The following is an 18,145-nucleotide window of genomic DNA, read 5'->3' on the forward strand; positions in this document are numbered from 1 at the left end:
TAAGAGACAGTTTTGGCATCACTGTCTTTTTAAGAACTAAGTTTGCACATTTCAAACATCTCTTTTAGTTTAGATTTGTTTCAGGTAGATGTGGTATTTGCGGTACTCCGGAACAAGTGTTGAGTAGATGGCTATCAGATTAACACATTTCTTGGCTTCTGATTTTTAGTCAACAAAATCAATTATCAAAGTCTTGTATAAATGGCCAGTATGGGGATCGAACCCATGACCTTGGCATTATTAGCACCACGCTCTAACCAGCTGAGCTAACCGGCCACATTGGCTATATCAATTCATACGTGAAAAAAAGTAACTAATTTCCATTGATATTCAGTCTTTCAGCACTTTAGGATTTGAAAAGATTATGATATTCATAAGTTTTGGTCAATGTTGAAACTCGTTTATGTCTGAGAATCTCTTTGAAAGAGTTTCAGATTCTGTTGAGGGATAAAATGCAATACTGGACTGCTAACAGCTCATAGCAGTAAAATGAATGTCAGAAGAATGGCACTTGACCTCTCTGATGCTACGAGACAGTTTTGGGACCACTGTTTATTTAAGAACTACTAGTTTCACTTTTCAACCAACTCTTTTAGTTTAGATTTAATTCAAGTAGATGTGGTGTCGGCGGTCCCCTGGAACAATTGTTGAATAGATGGCTGTCAGACCAACAAGATTATTGGCTTCTGATTTTTAGTCAACAGAATCATTTATCAGAGTCTTGTATTGATGGCCAGTATGGGGATCAAACCCTTGACCTTGGCGTTATTAGCACCATGCTCTAAGCAGCTGAGCTAACCGGCCAGATTGGTTACTTCAATTCATATGTGAAAAAAAGTAACTAATTTCCATTGATATTCAGTCTTTCAGCACTTTAGGATTTGAAAAGATTATGATATTCATAAGTTTTGGTCAATGTTGAAACTCGTTTATGTCTGAGAATCTCCTTGAAAGAGTTTCAGATTCTGTTGAGGGATAAAATGCAATACTGGACTGCTAACAGCTCATAGCAGTAAAATGAATGTCAGAAGAATGGCACTTGACCTCTCTGATGTTACGAGACAGTTTTGGGACCACTGTTTATTTAAGAACTACTAGTTTCACTTTTCAACCAACTCTTTTAGTTTAGATTTGTTTCAGGTAGATGTGGTATTTGCGGTCCCCTGGAACATTTGTTGAGTAGATGGCTATCAGACCAACAAAATTCTAGGCTTCTGCTTTTTAGTCAACAGAATCGTTTCTTAAAGTCCTGTATTGATGGCCCGTATGGGGATCGAACCCATGACCTTGGCGTTATTAGCACCATGCTCTAACCAGTGGAGCTAACCAGCCACATTGGTTGCATCAATTCATATGTGAAAAAAAGTAACTAATTTCCATTGATATTCAGTCTTTCAGCACTTTAGGATTTGAAAAGATTATGATATTCATAAGTTTTGGTCAATGTTGAAACTCGTTTATGTCTGAGAATCTCCTTGAAAGAGTTTCAGTTTCTGTCGATGGATAAAATGCAAGACTGGACTGCTAACAGCTCATAGCAGTAAAAGGAATCTCAGAAGAAGGACATTTGACCTCTCTGATGCTAAGAGACAGTTTTGGGATCACCGTCTATTTAAGAACTAAGTTTGCACATTTCAAACATCTCTTTTAGTTTAGATTTGTTTCAGGTAGATGTGGTGTTTGCGGTCCCCTGGAACATTTGTTGAGTAGATGGCTACCAGACCAACAAAATTCTAGGCTTCTGCTTTTTAGTCAACAGAATCGTGGCTTAAAGTCTTGTATTGATGGCCCGTATAGGGATCGAACCCATGACCTTGGCGTTATTAGCACCATGCTCTAACCAGCTGAGCTAACCGGCCACATTTGTTGCTTCAATTCATATGTGAAAAAAAGTAACTAATTTCCATTGATATTCAGTCTTTCAGCACTTTAGGATTTGAAAAGATTATGATATTCATAAGTTTTGGTCAATGTTGAAACTCGTTTATGTCTGAGAATCTCCTTGAAAGAGTTTCAGTTTCTGTCGATGGATAAAATGCAAGACTGGACTGCTAACAGCTCATAGCAGTAAAAGTAATGTCAGAAGAATGCCACTTGACCTCTCTGATGCTAAGAGACAGTTTTGGCACCACTGTTTATTTAAGAACGACGTTTCTTTTTTCAAACATCTCTTTTAGTTTAGATTTGTTTCAGGTAGATGTGGTATTTGCGGTCCCCTGGAACATTTGTTGAGTAGATGGCTATCAGACAAACAATTTCCTCAGCTTCTGATTGTTAGTCAACAGAATCATTTATTAAAGTCTTGTATTGATGGCCAGTATGGGGATCGAACCCATGACCTTGGCGTTATTAGCACCACGCTCTAACCAGCTGAGCTAACCGGCCACATTGATTGCTTCAATTCATATGTGAAAAAAAGTAACAAATTTCCATTGAATGTCAGTGATCACTTTAGTATTTGCAAAGATTATGATATTCATAGGTTTTGGTCAATGTTAAACTCGTTTATGTCTGAGAATCTCCTTGAAAGAGTTTCAGATTCTGTTGAGGGATAAAATGCAATACTGGACTGCTAACAGCTCATAGCAGTAAAATGAATGTCAGAAGAATGGCACTTGCCCTCTCTGATGCTACGAGACAGTTTTGGCACCACTGTTTATTCAAGAACGACGTTTCTTTTTTCAAACATCTCTTTTAGTTTAGATTTGTTTCAGGTAGATGTGGTATTTGCGGTCCCCTGGAACAATTGTTGAGTAGATGGCTATCAGACCAACAAGATTATTGGCTTCTGATTTTAAGTCAACAGAATCATTTATCAAAGTCTAGTATAGATGGCCAGTATGGGGATCGAACCCATGACCTTGGCGTTATTAGCACCACGCTCTAACCAGCTGAGCTAACTGGCCACATTGATTGCTTCAATTCATATGTGAAGAAAAGTAACTAATTTCCATTGATATTCAGTCTTTCAGCACTTTAGGATTTGAAAAGATTATGATATTCATAAGTTTTGGTCAATGTTGAAACTCGTTTATGTCTGAGAATCTCCTTGAAAGAGTTTCAGTTTCTGTCGATGGATAAAATGCAAGACTGGACTGCTAACAGCTCATAGCAGTAAAAGTAATGTCAGAAGAATGCCACTTGACCTCTCTGATGCTAAGAGACAGTTTTGGCACCACTGTTTATTTAAGAACGACGTTTCTTTTTTCAAACATCTCTTTTAGTTTAGATTTGTTTCAGGTAGATGTGGTATTTGCGGTCCCCTGGAACATTTGTTGAGTAGATGGCTATCAGACAAACAATTTCCTCAGCTTCTGATTGTTAGTCAACAGAATCATTTATCGAAGTCTTGTATTGATGGCCAGTATGGGGATCGAACCCATGACCTTGGCGTTATTAGCACCACGCTCTAACCAGCTGAGCTAACCGGCCACATTGGTTGCTTCGATTCATATGTGAAAAAAAGTAACAAATTTCCATTGAATGTCAGTGATCACTTTAGTATTTGCAAAGATTATGATATTCATAGGTTTTGGTCAATGTTAAACTCGTTTATGTCTGAGAATCTCCTTGAAAGAGTTTCAGATTCTGTTGAGGGATAAAATGCAATACTGGACTGCTAACAGCTCATAGCAGTAAAATGAATGTCAGAAGAATGGCACTTGACCTCTCTGATGCTACGAGACAGTTTTGGGACCACTGTTTATTTAAGAACTACTAGTTTCACTATTCAACCAAATCTTTTAGTTTAGATTTGTTACAGGTAGATGTGGTGTTTGCGGTCCCCTGGAACAATTGTTGAGTAGATGGCTATCAGACCAACAAGATTATTGGCTTCTGATTTTTAGTCAACAGAATCATTTATCAAAGTCTTGTATTGATGGCCAGTATGGGGATCGAACCCTTGACCTTGGCGTTATTAGCACCATGCTCTAACCAGCTGAGCTAACCGGCCACATTGGGTACTTCAAGTCATATGTGAAAAAAAGTAACTAATTTCCATTGATATTCAGTCTTTCAGCACTTTAGGATTTGAAAAGATTATGATATTCATAAGTTTTGGTCAATGTTGAAACTCGTTTATGTCTGAGTCTCCTTGAAAGAGTTTCAGTTTCTGTCGAGGGATAAAATGTAATACTGGACTGCTAACAGCTCATAGCAGTAAAAGGAATCTCAGAAGAAGGACATTTGACCTCTCTGATGCTAAGAGACAGTTTTGGCATCACTGTCTTTTTAAGAACTAAGTTTGCACATTTCAAACATCTCTTTTAGTTTAGATTTGTTTCAGGTAGATGTGGTATTTGCGGTACTCCGGAACAAGTGTTGAGTAGATGGCTATCAGATTAACACATTTCTTGGCTTCTGATTTTTAGTCAACAAAATCATTTATCAAAGTCTTGTATTAATGGCCAGTATGGGGATCGAACCCATGACCTTGGCGTTATTAGCACCACGCTCTAACCAGCTGAGCTAACCGGCCACATTGGCTGTATCAATTCATACGTGAAAAAAAGTAACTAATTTCCATTGATATTCAGTCTTTCAGCACTTTAGGATTTGAAAAGATTATGATATTCATAAGTTTTGGTCAATGTTGAAACTCGTTTATGTCTGAGAGTCTCCTTGAAAGAGTTTCAGATTCTGTTGAGGGATAAAATGCAATACTGGACTGCTAACAGCTCATAGCAGTAAAGTGAATGTCAGAAGAACAGCATTTGACCTCTCTGATGCTACGAGACAGTTTTGGGACCACTGTTTATTTAAGAACTACTAGTTTTACTTTTCAACCAACTGTATTAGTTTAGATTTGTTTCAGGTAGATGTGGTGTTTGCGGTCCCCTGGAACATTTGTTGAGTAGATGGCTACCAGACCAACAATATTCTAGACTTCTGCTTTTTAGTCAACAGAATCATTTATCTTAGTCTTGTATTGATGGCCAGTATGGGGATTGAACCCATGACCTTGGCGTTATTAGCACCATGCTCTAACCAGCTGAGCTAACCGGCCACATTGGTTGCTTCATTTCATATATGAAAGAAAGTAACTAATTTCCATTGATATTCAGTCTTTCAGCACTTTAGGATTTGAAAAGATTATGATATTCATAAGTTTTGGTCAATGTTGAAACTCGTTTATGTCTGAGAGTCTCCTTGAAAGAGTTTCAGATTCTGTTGAGGGATAAAATGCAATACTGGACTGCTAACAGCTCATAGCAGTAAGATGAATGTCAGAAGAATGGCAGTTGAGCTCTCTGATGCTGCAAGACAGTTTTGTGACCACTGTTTATTTAAGAACTACTAGTTTCACTTTTCAACCAACTGTATTAATTTAGATTTGCTTCAGGTAGATGTGGTGTTTGCAGTCCCCTGGAACATTTGTTGAGTAGATGGGTATCAGACCAACAAGATTATTCTATATTCTAGGCTTCTGCATTTTAGTCAACAGAATCATTTATCTTAGTCTTGTATTGATGGCCAGTATGGGGATCGAACCCATGACCTTGGCGTTATTAGCACCACGCTCGAAACAGCTGAGCTAACCAGCCACAAAGGTTACTTCAATTCATATGTGATAAAAAGTAACTAATTTTCATTGATATTCAGTCTTTCAGCGCTTTAGGATTTGCAAAGATTATGATATTCATAAGTTTTGGTCAATGTTGAAACTCGTTTATGTCTGAGAGTCTCCTTGAAAGAGTTTCAATTTCTGTCGAGGGATAAAATGTAATACTGGACTGCTAACAGCTCATAGCAGTAAAAGGAATCTCAGAAGAAGGACATTTGACCTCTCTGATGCTAAGAGACAGTTTTGGGATCACCGTCTATTTAAGAACTTAGTTTGCACATTTCAAACATCTTTTAGTTTAGATTTGTTTCAGGTAGATGTGGTGTTTGCGGTCCCCTGGAACATTTGTTGAGTAGATGGCTACCAGACCAACAAAACTCTAGGCTTCTGCTTTTTAGTCAACAGAATCGTGTCTTAAAGTCTTGTATTGATGGCCCGTATGGGGATCGAACCCATGACCTTGGCGTTATTAGCACCACGCTCTAACCAGCTGAGCTAACCGGCCACATTTGTTGCTTCAATTCATATGTGAAAAAAAAAAACTAATTTCCATTGATATTCAGTCTTTCAGCACTTTAGGATTTGAAAAGATTATGATATTCATAAGTTTTGGTCAATGTTGAAACTCGTTTATGTCTGAGAATCTCCTTGAAAGAGTTTCAGTTTCTGTCGATGGATAAAATGCAAGACTGGACTGCTAACAGCTCATAGCAGTAAAAGAAATGTCAGAAGAAGGACATTTGACCTCTCTGATGCTAAGAGACAGTTTTGGCACCACTGTTTATTTAAGAAAGACGTTTCTTTTTTCAAACATCTCTTTTAGTTTAGATTTGTTTCAGGTAGATGTGGTGTTTGCGGTCCCTTGGTACATTTGTTTAGTAGATAGCTATCAGACAAACAATTTCCACCGCTTCTGATTGTTAGTCAACAGAATCACTTATCAAAGTCTTGTATTGATGGCCAGTATGGGGATCGAACCCATGACCTTGGCGTTATTAGCACCACGCTCTAACCAGCTGAGCTAACCGGCCACATTTGTTGCTTCAATTCATATGTGAAAAAAAAACTAATTTCCATTGATATTCAGTCTTTCAGCACTTTAGGATTTGAAAAGATTATGATATTCATAAGTTTTGGTCAATGTTGAAACTCGTTTATGTCTGAGAATCTCCTTGAAAGAGTTTCAGTTTCTGTCGATGGATAAAATGCAAGACTGGACTGCTAACAGCTCATAGCAGTAAAAGAAATGTCAGAAGAAGGACATTTGACCTCTCTGATGCTAAGAGACAGTTTTGGCACCACTGTTTATTCAAGAACGACGTTTCTTTTTTCAAACATCTCTTTTAGTTTAGATTTGTTTCAGGTAGATGTGGTGTTTGCGGTCCCCTGGAACATTTGTTTAGTAGATAGCTATCAGACAAGCAATTTCCTCGGCTTCTGATTGTTAGTCAACAGAATCATTTATCGAAGTCTTGTATTGATGGCCAGTATGGGGATCGAACCCATGACCTTGGCGTTATTAGCACCACGCTCTAACCAGCTGAGCTAACCGGCCACATTGGTTGCTTCGATTCATATGTGAAAAAAAGTAACAAATTTCCATTGAATGTCAGTGATCACTTTAGTATTTGCAAAGATTATGATATTCATAGGTTTTGGTCAATGTTAAACTCGTTTATGTCTGAGAATCTCCTTGAAAGAGTTTCAGATTCTGTTGAGGGATAAAATGCAATACTGGACTGCTAACAGCTCATAGCAGTAAAATGAATGTCAGAAGAATGGCACTTGACCTCTCTGATGCTACGAGACAGTTTTGGGACCACTGTTTATTTAAGAACTACTAGTTTCACTATTCAACCAAATCTTTTAGTTTAGATTTGTTACAGGTAGATGTGGTGTTTGCGGTCCCCTGGAACAATTGTTGAGTAGATGGCTATCAGACCAACAAGATTATTGGTTTCTGATTTTTAGTCAACAGAATCATTTATCAAAGTCTTGTATTGATGGCCAGTATGGGGATCGAACCCTTGACCTTGGCGTTATTAGCACCATGCTCTAACCAGCTGAGCTAACCGGCCACATTGGGTACTTCAAGTCATATGTGAAAAAAAGTAACTAATTTCCATTGATATTCAGTCTTTCAGCACTTTAGGATTTGAAAAGATTATGATATTCATAAGTTTTGGTCAATGTTGAAACTCGTTTATGTCTGAGTCTCCTTGAAAGAGTTTCAGTTTCTGTCGAGGGATAAAATGTAATACTGGACTGCTAACAGCTCATAGCAGTAAAAGGAATCTCAGAAGAAGGACATTTGACCTCTCTGATGCTAAGAGACAGTTTTGGCATCACTGTCTTTTTAAGAACTAAGTTTGCACATTTCAAACATCTCTTTTAGTTTAGATTTGTTTCAGGTAGATGTGGTATTTGCGGTACTCCGGAACAAGTGTTGAGTAGATGGCTATCAGATTAACACATTTCTTGGCTTCTGATTTTTAGTCAACAAAATCATTTATCAAAGTCTTGTATTAATGGCCAGTATGGGGATCGAACCCATGACCTTGGCATTATTAGCACCACGCTCTAACCAGCTGAGCTAACCGGCCACATTGGCTGTATCAATTCATACGTGAAAAAAAGTAACTAATTTCCATTGATATTCAGTCTTTCAGCACTTTAGGATTTGAAAAGATTATGATATTCATAAGTTTTGGTCAATGTTGAAACTCGTTTATGTCTGAGAATCTCTTTGAAAGAGTTTCAGATTCTGTTGAGGGATAAAATGCAATACTGGACTGCTAACAGCTCATAGCAGTAAAATGAATGTCAGAAGAATGGCACTTGACCTCTCTGATGCTACGAGACAGTTTTGGGACCACTGTTTATTTAAGAACTACTAGTTTCACTTTTCAACCAACTCTTTTAGTTTAGATTTAATTCAAGTAGATGTGGTGTCGGCGGTCCCCTGGAACAATTGTTGAATAGATGGCTGTCAGACCAACAAGATTATTGGCTTCTGATTTTTAGTCAACAGAATCATTTATCAGAGTCTTGTATTGATGGCCAGTATGGGGATCGAACCCTTGACCTTGGCGTTATTAGCTCATGCTCTAAGCAGCTGAGCTAAACGGCCAGATTGGTTACTTCAATTCATATGTGAAAAAAAGTAACTAATTTCCATTGATATTCAGTCTTTCAGCACTTTAGGATTTGAAAAGATTATGATATTCATAAGTTTTGGTCAATGTTGAAACTCGTTTATGTCTGAGAATCTCCTTGAAAGAGTTTCAGATTCTGTTGAGGGATAAAATGCAATACTGGACTGCTAACAGCTCATAGCAGTAAAATGAATGTCAGAAGAATGGCACTTGACCTCTCTGATGTTACGAGACAGTTTTGGGACCACTGTTTATTTAAGAACTACTAGTTTCACTTTTCAACCAACTCTTTTAGTTTAGATTTGTTTCAGGTAGATGTGGTATTTGCGGTCCCCTGGAACATTTGTTGAGTAGATGGCTATCAGACCAACAAAATTCTAGGCTTCTGCTTTTTAGTCAACAGAATCGTTTCTTAAAGTCCTGTATTGATGGCCCGTATGGGGATCGAACCCATGACCTTGGCTTTATCAGCACCACGCTCTAACCAGCGGAGCTAACCAGCCACATTGGTTGCATCAATTCATATGTGAAAAAAAGTAACTAATTTCCATTGATATTCAGTCTTTCAGCACTTTAGGATTTGAAAAGATTATGATATTCATAAGTTTTGGTCAATGTTGAAACTCGTTTATGTCTGAGAATCTCCTTGAAAGAGTTTCAGTTTCTGTCGATGGATAAAATGCAAGACTGGACTGCTAACAGCTCATAGCAGTAAAAGGAATCTCAGAAGAAGGACATTTGACCTCTCTGATGCTAAGAGACAGTTTTGGGATCACCGTCTATTTAAGAACTAAGTTTGCACATTTCAAACATCTCTTTTAGTTTAGATTTGTTTCAGGTAGATGTGGTGTTTGCGGTCCCCTGGAACATTTGTTGAGTAGATGGCTACCAGACCAACAAAATTCTAGGCTTCTGCTTTTTAGTCAACAGAATCGTGGCTTAAAGTCTTGTATTGATGGCCCGTATAGGGATCGAACCCATGACCTTGGCGTTATTAGCACCATGCTCTAACCAGCTGAGCTAACCGGCCACATTTGTTGCTTCAATTCATATGTGAAAAAAAGTAACTAATTTCCATTGATATTCAGTCTTTCAGCACTTTAGGATTTGAAAAGATTATGATATTCATAAGTTTTGGTCAATGTTGAAACTCGTTTATGTCTGAGAATCTCCTTGAAAGAGTTTCAGTTTCTGTCGATGGATAAAATGCAAGACTGGACTGCTAACAGCTCATAGCAGTAAAAGTAATGTCAGAAGAATGCCACTTGACCTCTCTGATGCTAAGAGACAGTTTTGGCACCACTGTTTATTTAAGAACGACGTTTCTTGTTTCAAACATCTCTTTTAGTTTAGATTTGTTTCAGGTAGATGTGGTATTTGCGGTCCCCTGGAACATTTGTTGAGTAGATGGCTATCAGACAAACAATTTCCTCAGCTTCTGATTGTTAGTCAACAGAATCATTTATTAAAGTCTTGTATTGATGGCCAGTATGGGGATCGAACCCATGACCTTGGCGTTATTAGCACCACGCTCTAACCAGCTGAGCTAACCGGCCACATTGATTGCTTCAATTCATATGTGAAAAAAAGTAACAAATTTCCATTGAATGTCAGTGATCACTTTAGTATTTGCAAAGATTATGATATTCATAGGTTTTGGTCAATGTTAAACTCGTTTATGTCTGAGAATCTCCTTGAAAGAGTTTCAGATTCTGTTGAGGGATAAAATGCAATACTGGACTGCTAACAGCTCATAGCAGTAAAATGAATGTCAGAAGAATGGCACTTGCCCTCTCTGATGCTACGAGACAGTTTTGGCACCACTGTTTATTCAAGAACGACGTTTCTTTTTTCAAACATCTCTTTTAGTTTAGATTTGTTTCAGGTAGATGTGGTATTTGCGGTCCCCTGGAACAATTGTTGAGTAGATGGCTATCAGACCAACAAGATTATTGGCTTCTGATTTTAAGTCAACAGAATCATTTATCAAAGTCTAGTATAGATGGCCAGTATGGGGATCGAACCCATGACCTTGGCGTTATTAGCACCACGCTCTAACCAGCTGAGCTAACTGGCCACATTGATTGCTTCAATTCATATGTGAAGAAAAGTAACTAATTTCCATTGATATTCAGTCTTTCAGCACTTTAGGATTTGAAAAGATTATGATATTCATAAGTTTTGGTCAATGTTGAAACTCGTTTATGTCTGAGAATCTCCTTGAAAGAGTTTCAGTTTCTGTCGATGGATAAAATGCAAGACTGGACTGCTAACAGCTCATAGCAGTAAAAGTAATGTCAGAAGAATGCCACTTGACCTCTCTGATGCTAAGAGACAGTTTTGGCACCACTGTTTATTTAAGAACGACGTTTCTTTTTTCAAACATCTCTTTTAGTTTAGATTTGTTTCAGGTAGATGTGGTATTTGCGGTCCCCTGGAACATTTGTTGAGTAGATGGCTATCAGACAAACAATTTCCTCAGCTTCTGATTGTTAGTCAACAGAATCATTTATTAAAGTCTTGTATTGATGGCCAGTATGGGGAATCGAACCCATGACCTTGGCGTTATTAGCACCACGCTCTAACCAGCTGAGCTAACCGGCCACATTGATTGCTTCAATTCATATGTGAAAAAAAGTAACAAATTTCCATTGAATGTCAGTGATCACTTTAGTATTTGCAAAGATTATGATATTCATAGGTTTTGGTCAATGTTAAACTCGTTTATGTCTGAGAATCTCCTTGAAAGAGTTTCAGATTCTGTTGAGGGATAAAATGCAATACTGGACTGCTAACAGCTCATAGCAGTAAAATGAATGTCAGAAGAATGGCACTTGCCCTCTCTGATGCTACGAGACAGTTTTGGCACCACTGTTTATTCAAGAACGACGTTTCTTTTTTCAAACATCTCTTTTAGTTTAGATTTGTTTCAGGTAGATGTGGTATTTGCGGTCCCCTGGAACAATTGTTGAGTAGATGGCTATCAGACCAACAAGATTATTGGCTTCTGATTTTAAGTCAACAGAATCATTTATCAAAGTCTAGTATAGATGGCCAGTATGGGGATCGAACCCATGACCTTGGCGTTATTAGCACCACGCTCTAACCAGCTGAGCTAACTGGCCACATTGATTGCTTCAATTCATATGTGAAGAAAAGTAACTAATTTCCATTGATATTCAGTCTTTCAGCACTTTAGGATTTGAAAAGATTATGATATTCATAAGTTTTGGTCAATGTTGAAACTCGTTTATGTCCGAGAGTCCCCTTTAAAGAGTTTCAGTTTCTGTCGAAGGATAAAATGCGAGACTGGACTCCTAACAGCTCATAGCAGTAAAAGTAATGGCAGAAGAATGCCACTTGACCTCTCTGATGCTAAGAGACAGTTTTGGCACCACTGTTTATTTAAGAACTACGTTTCTTTTTTCAAACATCTCTTTTAGTTTAGATTTGTTTCAGGTAGATGTGGTGTTTGCGGTCCCCTGGAAAATTGGTTTAGTAGATGGCTATCAGACATTTTCTCAGCTTCTGATTTTTAGTCAACAGAATCATTTATCAAAGTCTTATATTGATGGCCTGTATGGGGATCGAACCCATGACCTTGGCGTTATTAGCACCACGCTTTAACCAGCTGAGCTAACCGGCCACATTGCTTGCTTTAATACATATGTGAAAGAAGTAACTAATTTCCAATGAATGTCAGTGATCACTTTAGTATTTGCAAAGATTATGATATTCAAAGGGTTTGGTCAATGTTAAACTCGTTTATGTCTGAGAATCTCCTTGAAAGAGTTTCAGATTCTGTTGAGGGATAAAATGCAATACTGGACTGCTAACAGCTCATAGCAGTAAAATGAATGTCAGAAGAATGGCACTTGACCTCTCTGATGCTACGAGACAGTTTTGGGACCACTGTTTATTTAAGAACTACTAGTTTCACTTTTCAACCAACTCTTTTAGTTTAGATTTAATTCAAGTAGATGTGGTGTTGGCGGTCCCCTGGAACAATTGTTGAGTAGATGGCTGTCAGACCAACAAGATTATTGGCTTCTGATTTTTAGTCAACAGAATCATTTATCAAAGTCTTGTATTGATGGCCAGTATGGGAATCGAACCCTTGACCTTGGCATTATTAGCACCATGCTCTAACCAGCTGAGCTAACCGGCCAGATTGGTTACTTCAAATCATATGTGAAAAAAAGTAACTAATTTCCATTGATATTCAGTCTTTCAGCACTTTAGGATTTGAAAAGATTATGATATTCATAAGTTTTGGTCAATGTTGAAACTCGTTTATGTCTGAGTCTCCTTGAAAGAGTTTCAGTTTCTGTCGAGGGATAAAATGCAATACTGGACTGCTAACAGCTCATAGCAGTAAAAGGAATCTCAGAAGAAGGACATTTGACCTCTCTGATGCTAAGAGACAGTTTTGGGATCACTGTCTATTTAAGAAGTAAGTTTACACATTTCAAACATCGCTTTGAGTTTAGATTTGTTTCAGGTAGATGTGGTATTTGCGGTACTCTGGAACATTTGTGGAGTAGATGGCAATCAGACTAATACATTTCTTGGCTTCTGATTTTTAGTCAACAGAATCATTTGTCAAAGACTTGTATTGATAGCCAGTATGGGGATCGAACCCATGACCTTGGCCTTGTTAGCACCACGCTCTAACCAGCTGAGCTAACAGGCCACATTGTTTGAATCAATTCATATGTGAAAAAAAGTAACTAATTTCCAATGAATGTCAGTGATCACTTTAGTATTTGCAAAGATTATGATATTTATAGGTTTTGGTCAATGTTAAACTCGTTTATGTCTGAGAATCTCCTTGAAAGAGTTTCTGATTCTGTTGAGGGATAAAATGCAATACTGGACTGCTAACAGCTCATAGCAGTAAAAGCAATGTCAGAAGAATGCCACTTGACCTCTCTGATGCTAAGAGACAGTTTTGGCACCACTGTTTATTTAAGAACTACGTTTCACTTTTCAAACATCTCTTTTAGTTTAGATTTGTTTCAGATAGATGTGGTGTTTGCGGCCCCCTGGAACATTTGTTGAGTAGATGGCTATCAGACCAACAAGATTATTGACTTATGATTTTTAGTCAACAGAATCATTTATCAAAGTCTTGTATTGATGGCCAGTATGGGGATCGAACCCATGACCTTGGCGTTATTAGCACCACACTATAACCAGCTGAGCTAACCGGCCATATGGGTTACTTCAATTCATATGTGATAAAAAGTAACTAATTTCCATTGATATTCAGTCTTTCAGTGCTTTAGGATTTGCAAAGATTATGATATTCATAAGTTTTGGTCAATGTTGAAACTCGTTTATGTCTGAGAGTCTCCTTGAAAGAGTTTCAATTTCTGTCGAGGGATAAAATGTAATACTGGACTGCTAACAGCTCATAGCAGTAAAAGGAATCTCAGAAGAAGGACATTTGACCTCTCTGATGCTAAGAGACAGTTTTGGGATCACCGTCTATTTAAGAACTAAGTTTGCACATTTCAAACATCTCCTTTAGTTTAGATTTGTTTCAGGTAGATGTGGTGTTTGCGGTCCCCTGGAACATTTGTTGAGTAGATGGCTATCAGACCAACAAAATTCTAAGCTTCTGCTTTTTAGTCATCAGAATCGTTTCTTAAAGTCTTGTAGTGATGGCCCGTATGGGGATCGAACCCATGACCTTGGCGTTATTAGCACCACGCTCTAACCAGCTGAGCTAACCGGCCACATTTGTTGCTTCAATTCATATGTGAAAAAAAGTAACTAATTTCCATTGATATTCAGTCTTTCAGCACTTTAGGATTTGAAAAGATTATGATATTCATAAGTTTTGGTCAATGTTGAAACTCGTTTATGTCTGAGAATCTCCTTGAAAGAGTTTCAGTTTCTGTCGATGGATAAAATGCAAGACTGGACTGCTAACAGCACATAGCAGTAAAAGTAATGTCAGAAGAATGCCACTTGACCTCTCTGATGCTAAGAGACAGTTTTGGCACCACTGTTTATTTAAGAACGACATTTCTTTTTTCAAACATCTCTTTTAGTTTAGATTTGTTTCAGGTAGATGTGGTGTTTGCGGCCCCCTGGAACATTTGTTTAGTAGATGGCTATCAGAAAAACAATTTCCTCGGCTTCTGATTGTTAGTCAACAGAATCATTTATCAAAGTCTTGTATTGATGGCCAGAATGGGGATCGAACCCATGACCTTGGCGTTATTAGCACCACGCTCTAACCAGCTGAGCTAACCGGCCACATTGGTTGCGTCAATTCACATGTGAAAAAAAGTAACTAATTTCCATTGATATTCAGTCTTTCAGCACTTTAGGATTTGAAAAGATTATGATATTCATAAGTTTTGGTCAATGTTGAAACTCGTTTATATCTGAGAGTCTCCTTGAAAGAGTTTCAGTTTCTGTCGAGGGATAAAATGCAATACTGGACTGCTAACAGCTCATAGCAGTAAAAGGAATCTCAGAAGAAGGACATTTGACCTTTCTGATGCTAAGAGACAGTTTTGGGATCACTGTCAATTTAAGAACTAAGTTTGCACATTTCAAACATCTCTTTTAGTTTAGATTTGTTTCAGGTAGATGTGGTATTTGCGGAACTCTGGAACATTAGTTGAGTAGATGGCTATCAGACTAACACAATTCTTAGCTTATGATCTTTAATCTACAGAATCATTTGTCAAAGTCTTGTATTGATGGCCAGTATGGGGATCGAACCCATGACCTTGGCGTTATTAGCACCACGCTCTAACCAGCTGAGCTAACCGGCCACATTCGTTGAATCAATTCATATGTGAAAAAAAGTAACTAATTTCCATTGATATTCAGTCTTTCAGCACTTTAGGATTTGAAAAGATTATGATATTCATAAGTTTTGGTCAATGTTGAAACTCGTTTATGTCTGAGAATCTCCTTGAAAGAGTTTCAGTTTCTGTCGATGGATAAAATGCAAGACTGGACTGCTAACAGCTCATAGCAGTAAAAGTAATGTCAGAAGAATGCCACTTGACCTCTCTGATGCTAAGAGACAGTTTTGGCACCACTGTTTATTTAAGAACGACGTTTCTTTTTTCAAACATCTCTTTTAGTTTAGATTTGTTTCAGGTAGATGTGGTATTTGCGGTCCCCTGGAACATTTGTTGAGTAGATGGCTATCAGACAAACAATTTCCTCAGCTTCTGATTGTTAGTCAACAGAATCATTTATTAAAGTCTTGTATTGATGGCCAGTATGGGGATCGAACCCATGACCTTGGCGTTATTAGCACCACGCTCTAATCAGCTGAGCTAACCGGCCACATTGATCGCTTCAATTCATATGTGAAAAAAATTAACAAATTTCCATTGAATGTCAGTGATCACTTTAGTATTTGCAAAGATTATGATATTCATAGGTTTTGGTCAATGTTAAACTCGTTTATGTCTGAGAATCTCCTTGAAAGAGTTTCAGATTCTGTTGAGGGATAAAATGCAATACTGGACTGCTAACAGCTCATAGCAGTAAAATGAATGTCAGAAGAATGGCACTTGCCCTCTCTGATGCTACGAGACAGTTTTGGCACCACTGTTTATTCAAGAACGACGTTTCTTTTTTCAAACATTTCTTTTAGTTTAGATTTGTTTCAGGTAGATGTGGTATTTGCGGTCCCCTGGAACAATTGTTGAGTAGATGGCTATCAGACCAACAAGATTATTGGCTTCTGATTTTAAGTCAACAGAATCATTTATCAAAGTCTAGTATAGATGGCCAGTATGGGGATCGAACCCATGACCTTGGCGTTATTAGCACCACGCTCTAACCAGCTGAGCTAACTGGCCACATTGATTGCTTCAATTCATATGTGAAGAAAAGTAACTAATTTCCATTGATATTCAGTCTTTCAGCACTTTAGGATTTGAAAAGATTATGATATTCATAAGTTTTGGTCAATGTTGAAACTCGTTTATGTCCGAGAGTCCCCTTTAAAGAGTTTCAGTTTCTGTCGAAGGATAAAATGCGAGACTGGACTCCTAACAGCTCATAGCAGTAAAAGTAATGGCAGAAGAATGCCACTTGACCTCTCTGATCCTAAGAGACAGTTTTGGCACCACTGTTTATTTAAGAACTACGTTTCTTTTTTCAAACATCTCTTTTAGTTTAGATTTGTTTCAGGTAGATGTGGTGTTTGCGGTCCCCTGGAAAATTGGTTTAGTAGATGGCTATCAGACATTTTCTCAGCTTCTGATTTTTAGTCAACAGAATCATTTATCAAAGTCTTATATTGATGGCCTGTATGGGGATCGAACCCATGACCTTGGCGTTATTAGCACCACGCTTTAACCAGCTGAGCTAACCGGCCACATTGCTTGCTTTAATACATATGTGAAAGAAGTAACTAATTTCCAATGAATGTCAGTGATCACTTTAGTATTTGCAAAGATTATGATATTCAAAGGGTTTGGTCAATGTTAAACTCGTTTATGTCTGAGAATCTCCTTGAAAGAGTTTCAGATTCTGTTGAGGGATAAAATGCAATACTGGACTGCTAACAGCTCATAGCAGTAAAATGAATGTCAGAAGAATGGCACTTGACCTCTCTGATGCTACGAGACAGTTTTGGGACCACTGTTTATTTAAGAACTACTAGTTTCACTGTTCAACCAACTCTTTTAGTTTAGATTTAATTCAAGTAGATGTGGTGTTGGCGGTCCCCTGGAACAATTGTTGAGTAGATGGCTGTCAGACCAACAAGATTATTGGCTTCTGATTTTTAGTCAACAGAATCATTTATCAAAGTCTTGTATTGATGGCCAGTATGGGAATCGAACCCTTGACCTTGGCATTATTAGCACCATGCTCTAACCAGCTGAGCTAACCGGCCAGATTGGATACTTCAAATCATATGTGAAAAAAAGTAACTAATTTCCATTGATATTCAGTCTTTCAGCACTTTAGGATTTGAAAAGATTATGATATTCATAAGTTTTGGTCAATGTTGAAACTCGTTTATGTCTGAGTCTCCTTGAAAGAGTTTCAGTTTCTGTCGAGGGATAAAATGCAATACTGGACTGCTAACAGCTCATAGCAGTAAAAGGAATCTCAGAAGAAGGACATTTGACCTCTCTGATGCTAAGAGACAGTTTTGGGATCACTGTCTATTTAAGAAGTAAGTTTACACATTTCAAACATCGCTTTGAGTTTAGATTTGTTTCAGGTAGATGTGGTATTTGCGGTACTCTGGAACATTTGTGGAGTAGATGGCAATCAGACTAATACATTTCTTGGCTTCTGATTTTTAGTCAACAGAATCATTTGTCAAAGACTTGTATTGATAGCCAGTATGGGGATCGAACCCATGACCTTGGCCTTGTTAGCACCACGCTCTAACCAGCTGAGCTAACAGGCCACATTGTTTGAATCA

The 18,145-nt window shown here is 37.9% G+C and overlaps 1 protein-coding gene and 24 non-coding genes across 27 annotated transcripts in view; 1 reads left to right on the plus strand and 24 right to left on the minus strand.

The window, feature by feature from the left end:
• prox3 (prospero homeobox 3) overlaps nt 1-18,145 on the plus strand; it is a 177,811-nt gene that overhangs the window by 36,039 nt on the left and 123,627 nt on the right. The gene's annotated exons all lie outside the window — the stretch shown is intronic.
• On the minus strand, nt 203-276 carry trnai-aau (transfer RNA isoleucine (anticodon AAU)). The gene has a single exon. It is a non-coding gene; the product is annotated as a tRNA-Ile (tRNA).
• Nucleotides 2,312-2,385, minus strand: trnai-aau (transfer RNA isoleucine (anticodon AAU)). Its single transcript has one exon. It is a non-coding gene; the product is annotated as a tRNA-Ile (tRNA).
• On the minus strand, nt 2,833-2,906 carry trnai-aau (transfer RNA isoleucine (anticodon AAU)). The gene has a single exon. It is a non-coding gene; the product is annotated as a tRNA-Ile (tRNA).
• trnai-aau (transfer RNA isoleucine (anticodon AAU)) lies at nt 3,359-3,432 on the minus strand. Its single transcript has one exon. It is a non-coding gene; the product is annotated as a tRNA-Ile (tRNA).
• Nucleotides 4,407-4,480, minus strand: trnai-aau (transfer RNA isoleucine (anticodon AAU)). Its single transcript has one exon. It is a non-coding gene; the product is annotated as a tRNA-Ile (tRNA).
• On the minus strand, nt 4,935-5,008 carry trnai-aau (transfer RNA isoleucine (anticodon AAU)). The gene has a single exon. It is a non-coding gene; the product is annotated as a tRNA-Ile (tRNA).
• On the minus strand, nt 5,998-6,071 carry trnai-aau (transfer RNA isoleucine (anticodon AAU)). Its single transcript has one exon. It is a non-coding gene; the product is annotated as a tRNA-Ile (tRNA).
• Nucleotides 6,524-6,597, minus strand: trnai-aau (transfer RNA isoleucine (anticodon AAU)). The gene has a single exon. It is a non-coding gene; the product is annotated as a tRNA-Ile (tRNA).
• On the minus strand, nt 7,048-7,121 carry trnai-aau (transfer RNA isoleucine (anticodon AAU)). Its single transcript has one exon. It is a non-coding gene; the product is annotated as a tRNA-Ile (tRNA).
• trnai-aau (transfer RNA isoleucine (anticodon AAU)) lies at nt 8,096-8,169 on the minus strand. The gene has a single exon. It is a non-coding gene; the product is annotated as a tRNA-Ile (tRNA).
• trnai-gau (transfer RNA isoleucine (anticodon GAU)) lies at nt 9,151-9,224 on the minus strand. Its single transcript has one exon. It is a non-coding gene; the product is annotated as a tRNA-Ile (tRNA).
• Nucleotides 10,204-10,277, minus strand: trnai-aau (transfer RNA isoleucine (anticodon AAU)). Its single transcript has one exon. It is a non-coding gene; the product is annotated as a tRNA-Ile (tRNA).
• trnai-aau (transfer RNA isoleucine (anticodon AAU)) lies at nt 10,725-10,798 on the minus strand. Its single transcript has one exon. It is a non-coding gene; the product is annotated as a tRNA-Ile (tRNA).
• Nucleotides 11,251-11,325, minus strand: trnai-aau (transfer RNA isoleucine (anticodon AAU)). Its single transcript has one exon. It is a non-coding gene; the product is annotated as a tRNA-Ile (tRNA).
• trnai-aau (transfer RNA isoleucine (anticodon AAU)) lies at nt 11,773-11,846 on the minus strand. Its single transcript has one exon. It is a non-coding gene; the product is annotated as a tRNA-Ile (tRNA).
• On the minus strand, nt 12,294-12,367 carry trnai-aau (transfer RNA isoleucine (anticodon AAU)). Its single transcript has one exon. It is a non-coding gene; the product is annotated as a tRNA-Ile (tRNA).
• On the minus strand, nt 13,341-13,414 carry trnav-aac (transfer RNA valine (anticodon AAC)). The gene has a single exon. It is a non-coding gene; the product is annotated as a tRNA-Val (tRNA).
• trnai-aau (transfer RNA isoleucine (anticodon AAU)) lies at nt 14,389-14,462 on the minus strand. The gene has a single exon. It is a non-coding gene; the product is annotated as a tRNA-Ile (tRNA).
• trnai-aau (transfer RNA isoleucine (anticodon AAU)) lies at nt 14,915-14,988 on the minus strand. The gene has a single exon. It is a non-coding gene; the product is annotated as a tRNA-Ile (tRNA).
• trnai-aau (transfer RNA isoleucine (anticodon AAU)) lies at nt 15,442-15,515 on the minus strand. Its single transcript has one exon. It is a non-coding gene; the product is annotated as a tRNA-Ile (tRNA).
• trnai-aau (transfer RNA isoleucine (anticodon AAU)) lies at nt 15,968-16,041 on the minus strand. Its single transcript has one exon. It is a non-coding gene; the product is annotated as a tRNA-Ile (tRNA).
• trnai-aau (transfer RNA isoleucine (anticodon AAU)) lies at nt 16,489-16,562 on the minus strand. The gene has a single exon. It is a non-coding gene; the product is annotated as a tRNA-Ile (tRNA).
• Nucleotides 17,010-17,083, minus strand: trnai-aau (transfer RNA isoleucine (anticodon AAU)). The gene has a single exon. It is a non-coding gene; the product is annotated as a tRNA-Ile (tRNA).
• On the minus strand, nt 18,057-18,130 carry trnav-aac (transfer RNA valine (anticodon AAC)). The gene has a single exon. It is a non-coding gene; the product is annotated as a tRNA-Val (tRNA).

This window comes from Nothobranchius furzeri, chromosome 14 (genome assembly GCF_043380555.1).
Source record: "Nothobranchius furzeri strain GRZ-AD chromosome 14, NfurGRZ-RIMD1, whole genome shotgun sequence".
NCBI classification, from domain to species: Eukaryota; Metazoa; Chordata; class Actinopteri; order Cyprinodontiformes; family Nothobranchiidae; genus Nothobranchius; species Nothobranchius furzeri.